We start from the raw sequence: 9,486 nt of genomic DNA on the forward strand, positions 1-9,486 counted from the left end.
ACCAGATGACTAAAGTTGTTGCGCCACACGGAAAGGAATTGAAGCTGGGGTGCCCTGGAGGTGGTGGCAACAAGCTCTGGGGGCAAAAGGAGGAACTGCACAGTGAGAAAGGCTGTCTTATGCAGATTAAGTCTCTTTGGCAGCAGCCCTCAGAAGAATAGGTGGTAGCCAGTGGTACAAGTTTCTCTGAAGGAGGTTTCACACGATTATTCTCTTTCTGTGAGTTAATCTTTCGTGGTTGCTATTTTTCTGGGGGAACTTCCCTCAGTCAGATAAGGCAAGATCAGAGAAAGCCCTCACCTGCATTTGCTGCTTTCTAGGTGCTCTCGGTTTGAGGTTTAAAGCAGCATATTTGAGGGTATCATTTTCTGAGCTGCAACAGGAGAGTTCCTTATTATATGACAATTGTTTTGCTAGCCTCATGCCTGAAGGCACTGGAGTTTGACCCTTTCTCAATCCCTGAGAAAGGAAGAAGCGCAGCTAGCTGAGTGAGCTGATGTAAAAAACCCAACATCGATGTTTTCAAGCTTGCACTGCTACATTAAGTGGCTTCCTAAACTAGGGGAAGATACTTACATCTTTGTATTTGTTCAGGTCACCTCTCTGGTTTCCCATTGCCCTATTAGCAGGCAATCTAGAACCTCCTTCTTAATGACCCGCTCCAGCCAGGTAGGTCCTATTTGCAAACACCAGATTTTCCAGGCACCATTAGACACTGATGGTACCACAAAATTCTCTTGGTGCACCTCCCGGGCTTAGGGCTTGTTTTCCAAACACAATTGCTGAGGCCAGATTCTGGGCCTGGCCTGTGCATCAATTTCCCACTGTGCTCAGCAAACCAGTGTTTCCCCCTCGCCCAACAACAACTTCCTACACCTTTATCTGGGAAGCTCAGACTTGGAGTATATCAGGAAGGGAACAGGCATATGATTTGGATGCAGCACCAAATTCTTTCTTAGACCCTGGTCCCCAGCCAGACTGACCTCCCCTCCAGGTGACTGTTGACCCTGACAGAATTTTCCTAACTTCAAGGTTCTGGGAAAAGAGTTGGACTGTTGATATCCTCCTTCCCAGAAGGCTGTAGATTCTTTATGTAAATAGATCCATTTCCTCCCAAGTGACAGCTTTGGTTACCTTGTGTTTCCTTCAATCACTAGACCTTTGCTGGAATAATAAAAACTGTTTTTCACGCTCCGGAGCCCTGCACCCACGCTATCAGGCTTATTCTCTCTACATTTACTAATTAAGAAAGATCACTCAAATCCTTCCTGCAATGGAGAAGACTTGCCTGCTTCCTGGTGACTTTCCCTAATTTATTTTAAAACCACGTCAAGCATCCTGTTGGCTCCTGCACAGGCATCCTACTGCATTCACATTTTTTCACATGGAATTTTTGTGTTGACTTAGAAAACAGAAACTCGTGTATAAATAATTCACAAAGAAAGATGATAGGATCTAGTAGTGTGGGCGAATTCTTTGAAATGGTTACCTGAATTATAAATTATAAGGGTCTCTAAAGTCTGTTTCCAGAAGGCTTTTACCAAATACAACAATTAATTGCATTGCCAGAACTTTCTAGATTCTAAGCTGCTTTCCGACAGGGTCGCATTTATGCTCCTTTCTATTTCATACATAATTTAAAAATCTCAAAGAATGTACCCTGGGAATATTCTAAATACGAGTGGCCAGATCCTATCCAAAAAAAAAAAAAAAAAAAGATTTTAAGATCCGTTCCACCAATGCGACTCCATCTGATTGAATTGAGAAAGTAATTGAGCACATTTGGTAGTAGGTCAGCCCTTTTACTAAATTATAAATATGTTAACTAAATGGTGCTGCATCCAAATCATATGCCTGTTCCGTTCCTGATATACTCCAAGTCTGAGCTTCCCAGATAAATATTCAATGAAAAGGCTTTAGGCACACAGCTTCTCCTACTGGCCATTTAAACAATCAGGTGTAGGAATGTTTCAGGAGAAATGTAGGCATTTATGATTTTAATGGGCTGTTTTTCAATGTTAACTCATAACAGACTTCATTGTGGCCTCAGTTGCATGTGCCAACTAGACACACTTCCTGTTTTTTAAAATTTTTAATCGTTACTTTAAAAATATTAATGAATCCGGCCGGGCGCGGTGGCTCACACCTGTAATCCCAGCATTTTGGGAGGCCAAGGTAGGCAGATCACGAGGTCAGGAGATCGAGACCATCCTGGCTAACATGGTGAAACCCCGTCTCTACTAAAAAAAAATACAAAAAATTAGCCGGGCGTGGTGGCGGGCGCCTGTAGTCCCAGCTACTTGGGAGGCTGAGGCAGAAGAATGGCGTGAACCCGGGAGGTGGAGCTTGCAGTGAGCTGAGATCGCACTCTAGCCTGGGCGACAGAGGGAACTCTGCCTCAGGAAAAAAAAAAAAAAATTAATGAATCCACCTGGCTAGAAACACCTATAAAATCTATACAGTGAGCAGGCTCCTTTCCACCTGGTCTTACGCTGCCTTAGTTGACACCATCTTTCCAATAGGGTAACATTTATTCCATTTACTTAGAGATTTTAAATGTATGTGTGTGTATATGCCTGCATGTATGTATATACGTAGATTGTCAAGAGTTTAAAGCACAATACCCCAAAGTATGGTGCTTTGGCATGCTCAGTACTTTAAACTGAAGGACATTGGAAAGGCCTCAGAACCAAGTTCTCTCTGCCCCTCCGCTGCTCTCCTGTCTTCCACCCCTCTTCCTCCCCCAAACTGAATTACAGTAACCAGAATTTCTCTTGCCCAAGGCGGATCATAGAAACTAGAACCCCTCTCTTCCAAATCAAGCCATAAAACCTAGGAAGGTCACTCTATCCCTTCTCTCTTGAAGACCCTCATTCCTGAGAGGTCCTGTCCCATACCCGGGAGGATGGATTGCTACATGGAGAAGTCAAGAAGAATCTGAACAGACAGGCTGGGCTGGGTTTCCTGCCTCCGTCTACTACCATTAAATCTTACCCTTTTGTGCAATCACATTTCCACACTGCTGTCCATGCTTCGTCAAAACTAAGCACAAGAAGAAACAGTTTTCTCTGAGTCTTTGGGTTTTCATTTCTGAAGACTCTCATGTCATATAAAACTTTGATTAATAAACTTGTTATGCTTTTTCTTTGTTAACCTGTCTTTTGTTGTAGAAGTGTCAGCCTGATCATTGGTGAGAAAATGTATCATATCTTTCTGCTCCTACAACATGCACATATGCAAACATATATACATGTGCCTTGTATGTATGTATGTACATATGTAGTGTGTGTGTCTGGAGGAAGTTGGAGGTGAGGGAGGGAGACAGGAATACAAATAGGGAGCGGGAGAGAAATAGACATGAACTCGGTTAATATATAAGCAGATACTAATGTTACTTTTCTGCCCTTTTTACGCAAATGGCAGGCAGCATCCTATACCGATTGTTCTACATCTTGTTTTATTTCATATTTATTACTATATCTGGAAGATAATTATAAAACAGTCTGTAAATAGCCTCTGTATTCCTTTTATAGCTGCATAGAATTTTGAGTTGTTTCCAATTTTATGTAATTACAAATTATGCTTTATATGACATAACTGTGACATATATTATTTGACATATGCCCAAGTACTTCTGTAGAATGAAATTTTGAAATTGGAATTGCTAATTCCAAAGGTATATTATGAATGTTTTTATTCTTGTAGATGCCTAATTACATTCCATTAGTAAATATGCCAAGTTACAGCCCCACTAGCATTGTGGGAGTGTTGACTTTTTCCACAGTTTAATCAACACAGTGTATTATCAAACTTTTGAGTTTTTATCCATTTAACAGAAAAAATGAGCAACTCAATGTAGTTTTAATCTGTATCACTTATGGGTGAGATTATACATCTTTTTCATATAGTTAAGATCCTTTTATATTTCCTTTTTTGTGAATTATTCTTTATCATTTATTTATTACTTTAAATAGCTTTTTTCTTATTGTTGAAATGTACTTTATATTTTAGAGATATTCTTTGTCTGCAATATAAATGTGCAATATCCTTTCCAGTTTGTCATTTAATTTCATTTTTGCTTATAGGTGTTTATTTTTTATTTTTTGGTTTGGTTTTTACATAAAAGTTTTGATTATAGAGTTGAGTTTATCCATTTTGTATAGCTTCTCAATAATGGATTCACAGTTGGAAATGTCTGCCTTTTTTTTTTTTTTTTTTTCAGTACGTTGATGACTTTTTTTTTTTTTTTTTGATACAGGATCTTGCTGGGTCACAGTGGCACAATCATGGCTCATTGCAACCTTGACTCCCCTGGCCCAAGCAATCCTCCCACCTCCACCTCCAAAGTAGCTGGGACTACAGGTGTGGCCATGCCTAGCTAACTTTTAAAATTTGTTCCAGAGATGGGGTCTCACTCTATTGCCCAGGCTGGTCTTGAACTCCTGAGCTCAAATGTCCCACCAACCTCGTGCTCCCAAAGTGCTGGGATTATGAGTGTGAGCCACTGCACCAGGTGGCTTCCTTTTTTAATCCTAATTTTTTATTCCTTAAAATTTTTTCCAGGTGTACATTGTAAAATTTGTTTCTATTTTACCGTTTTTCCAAATGGCTACCCAGTTGTCCCAATAGCATATATTAAATATTCTGTCTTCCCTGTTGATGTGAATTGCCATCCTTAACATTTACTAAATTTGCTTATTATCGATTGATTGATTTTTGAGAAGGGGTCTCACTTTGTCACCCAGGCCAAAGTGCAGAGGCATAATTACAACTCACTGCAGCTTCTACCTTCTGGGCTCAAGTGATCCTCCCCACTCAGCCTCCTGAGTAGCTGGGACCACGGGCATATGGCTAATTTTTACATTTTTTGTAGTGACGGTCTCTCTATGTTGCCCCAGCTGGTCTCCAACTCCTGGGTTCAAGGAACGCTCCCACCTCTGCCTCCCAAAGTGCTGGGATTACAGACACGACCCACCGTGCCCAGGCTGTTTATTTTTATTTTTATTTTTTTGAGACAAGATTTTGCTCTGTCACCCAGCCTAGAGTGTGCAGTGGCACGATCTTGGCTCACTGCACCCTCGACTTTCTGAGCTCAGGTGATTCTCCCACCTCAGCCTTCCAAGTAGCTGGGACAACAGGCCCTCATCACCACGCCAGGCTAACTTTTGTATTTTTAGTAGAGACAGGGTTTCAGCATGTTGCCCAGGTTGGTCTCAAACTCCTGGGCTCAAGCAATCTTCCCACCTTGGGCTCCGAAAGTGCTGGGATTATAGGAGTGAGCCACCAAGCCTGGCCTGCTCATGAATTTTGGTCTAGTTTTAGACATCCTATTCTGTGACTTGGCTTGTCTGTTTATTCATGTGTCAGCTGTTTAACTGTTAAGGTGTTGTTATAGGTCCATATCTAGAAGGGCCAATCCTCCCGCGTTGCTCTTCATTGTTATAATTTTCCTGGTTGTTTTTGCTTATTTATCTTTTCAAATGAATGTCAGTGTTAACTTGTCTGGTTTAAAAAATCTTATTTTATTGAAGTTGTATTAAGAGAATAAAAAACTGTGGATGATTAAAATTTTTATGGTGTCAATTTTTTTCTCATTCTAACAAAAAGTATGGCTTTCCTTTTTTTTGTTTTTTCTTTAGTCTTGAGATGGAGTCTCGCTCTGTTGCCCAGGCTGGAGTGCAGTGGCTCGATCTCAGCTCGCCGCAACCTCTGCCTCACCGGTACAAGTGATTCTCCTGCCTCAGCCTCCTGAGTAGCTGGGATTACAGGTATGCACCACCATGCCTGGTTTTGATAGATTCTTCTTTTGTGTCCTTGAGAGGGTTTTAAAATTGTCTACCTTTAGCTCTTTTTCATTTCTTATTAAGATAATTTCTAAGTATTCTGTAATTTTTGTTGCTATTGCTGGGGATTGGAACACCATACCCCAGAGTATGGCACCTTGACAGGCTGAATACTTCGGACTGAAGGAAATTGGAAAGGCCTCAGAAGCAAGCTCTTTCTGACCTTCTCCCATCCTCCTGTTCCTCTGTCTCCCCGAAATCTAAGCGAGTCTTAAAAACCAGAATTCCTCTTCCCCAAGGTAGGCGATAAAAACTTGAATCCCTTCTACCCCAAATCAAATCATAAAACCTATAAATGTCACTCTCTGCCTTCTCCCTTACCACCCTTATTAGATGCAGGTCCTCCCCTATATCTGAGAAAAAGGCATCCTTCACAGAGAAATCAAGAAGTATCTGAACAGAGAGGCCTGCTGGCTTCCCGCTGCTGAGGTCTAGAGATGCTTTGTTTGGCTCCACTGAGTCTCATGTTGAAGTTTGATTCCAGTGTTGAAAGTGGAGTGTGGTAAGAGGTGTTTGGGCCATGAGGGTGGATCCCTCGTGAATGACTTGGTTCCATTCTCATAGGAGTGAGTGAGTTCTCACTCTTAGTTCCCAAAAGAACTGGTTGTGGAAAAGAGCCTGATAACGCCTACTCTCTCCCTCTTGCCTCCTGTCCTGCTGTGTGACCTCTACACACTTCGGGTCCCCTTTGCTTTCTGCCGAGAGTGGAAGCAGCCTGGCGCTCTTGCCAGAGCAGATGCTAGTGCTATGCTTCTAAGAATGCGCAGCCAGCAGAGCTGTGAGCCACGTTTTCTTCATAAATTACCCAGCCTCAGGTATTTCTTTACCGCAACACAAATGAATTAAGGCACTCTCTCAGTCTATTACCATGAGATCGTGTCATTGTCTAATCACATTTCTCCACCGCCGTCTACTCTTCATTGGACCTGAGCCCTGGGTCTCTGGGTCTTCATTTCTGAAGGTTCCTGTGTTACCCCAAACTTCGGTTAAATACATTTGTTAAGCTTTTCTCTTGTTAACCTGCCTTTTGTTAGAGGAGTGTCAGCTGTGACCCTTATGATGGGTGAGAAACTGTATCACCTCTTTCTGCCCCTGCACTATTGTAAATGGGATGATCACTGGTTACTCACGTCAACAGAAGCAACTCCTATGTAGTGCGGCAGTAAGAATGGCCTCTTACTGGGTCAGCTGATACAACACAGTGGCTTAAAACAAGTTCATTTCTAGGAAAACATTCTCTCCATCACAACATTAAAAAATTTATTTTTTAAAATTTGCAGATAAAATTGTATGTATTTATCATGTATGACATGATGTCTTGAAATATATAATCCCAAAGGGCTGGGATTACAGGTGTGAGCCACCGTGCCTGGCCCAAAGGGAAATTTTTATGTGAGGTTTCTAAAAATGTTCCTTAAAGGGAATTGACTCATCTTACACAAATACAGACTAAAGAGTCTTAGATTCTCCCTCTTAAAAATAAGGGAAGATAACATCAGTCTCCTCTTTTTTCTTAGAGTGTTTACTTTGGAAACTTATAACTGCAAGTGCTTTCTGCTGTCTTAGAAATGTATGTAAATTGTTTTGAAAAGTAGATAGGCCGTTTGTCAACTTGACCCTAGAATGCCTTTCTCAAGAACTCAGGAAGGAACCTTCTTCTCTGAATGTAAACATTCAAGGAAGATAGCTTCCTATCTCCTAGTTGCAGTAGGAGAGTAGGGGAGTAATTTTAGCCTGACTGCAAGTTGTAAAACTACCTCCTGTCTAAACAATATGAGAAGTTTAGTTTTCCTTTGTATAAAGCCAGTTAATTTACGCAGATGGTCACCACAATTACCAGGTAGATTTAGGATAAACCAAGTATAATAAAATGGTGCTGTCCAGACCTCTCTCTTGAAGACTAGTTATGATTTCTCCTGAGAACTTTATGCAACAGGTTGGTTGTGCTTGGGTGTGTGAAGGGTGAGATTTCTCTCTGTGTAATCTATCAGATTGCCTGTGATATGCATTACATTCTGGTTTCACGCTTATTCAAAAATAAAAGGGCTTTCTTCATCTATCACTTTTGTGGAGAGGATTTCTGGATTGAGAGAATATTTGTTTTTTAAATTATAGTTGCCCAACACTCAGTTGAGAGTCGTGCCCCCTTTCTTCTCCCCTCTTTGTACTTGTGAAGCAGGCATGTTTGCAAAGGCCATGGCTGGCCAACTTGGACCATGTAGATGACCTCAAAGATGGAAACCAACCAGCACGTTCAGAAAAAGGGGAGGAGGAACCTTGGTCCCTGATAATTATGGAGCCATTGCACCAGTCCTGAATTGCCTATCTTTAGACTTCTTTTATATAAGAGAGAAATAAAATTCTCTTGTTTCGTTTCAGCCACTGTTATTTTGGTTCTTCAGTTAAATGAGGGTGAAGCTTATTCTAACTGATATATTGCCAGAAAGAATAACTTCAGCTAAAATATAGCCAAATCAGCTTTCTTATTTAAGCATCTGCTAACATTTAACTGTTTTTTTGCTTACACCCATGTACTGCAAGTCAACTGATTTAGTTATCAAGACATACATCTTCTAACCAGTTTATTTCTGGTCCTTCACCATAAAGTCATTTGCTCAAATCTAAATGTTCTCTGGGTGCTGTTCTGGCTTTAAAAAGGTGACTAAGGTGGACTTTTGATAACACTTGCTTGGCTTTACTTATTTCAGGCAAAAATATTCAACTTTGGTCAAATTTTGACCAATTTCTCATTTATGCATATGTTGAAATGAGCCTAAAATGTTCTTAAGGGAAAGCTTGGCCCTCTCATCGGCTCACTTTCATGCAGAAGTAGCTACATCTTCTATTCCCATGTCAGACAGAAAGGCTCTTCAGCTTTTGTTAAAGGACGTTCACTCAGTGCTAACTGTGCTGATGATGAAAACCCGTCATTCAGTCCCACAGCAGCACCTGATAATACCTCCAGGCCCTTGTCGGGAAGTATAATGTTAATTCACAGCCGCTCAGTATCATGCAAAAGTCCGCTGAGAAGAGTAATATTGATGGAAGACAGTTTAAAAGAGTTCGTAGTCCTGTCTGTTCTCTGATGATCTGAAATGCATCCTTAAACAGATCATCACAGGGCTGCTCATTTGAATTCCTTTGTTTTGGTCCCTTGTACAATGGCTTTTACTCAGTTATGTTCTGTTATTATGACTTCTGCCTACATTTAAATATATTCTAAGTAACCTCTCTGGGAACTGATAATCGTTAGCGTGAAGATGTTGTTTATTCATTACAGGGCATGTGTCTTCTTTAAGAGGTCACATGTACTGATTTTCTCTTTGATTTCATTATAAAAATATTGTGTATTCACTTAGTGAATAATTGTTATTGAGCAACGGGTTTATTTTTATAGACATTGCATTTTTGTGTTGCATATAATTTACTAAGTCCAACGACTATTTTTCTGAAACAAGGGAAATAAAAATAAATAACTGGGCTTAATGTACCCTTCCCTTTCACACTTTTACATATTGTCCTCCTTTTTCATGATCTCTGTCAGTGATTTTCTTCCTCGACTGCTGTGTTCTAAAAGTTTGTGTCTCCCTAAAATTCCTGTGTCAATCTTAACCTCCCAGGTGACGGTATTTGAAAGAGGGAC

This window comes from Mandrillus leucophaeus, unplaced genomic scaffold (assembly GCF_000951045.1).
Source record: "Mandrillus leucophaeus isolate KB7577 unplaced genomic scaffold, Mleu.le_1.0 Scaffold275, whole genome shotgun sequence".
Taxonomy (NCBI): domain Eukaryota; kingdom Metazoa; phylum Chordata; class Mammalia; order Primates; family Cercopithecidae; genus Mandrillus; species Mandrillus leucophaeus.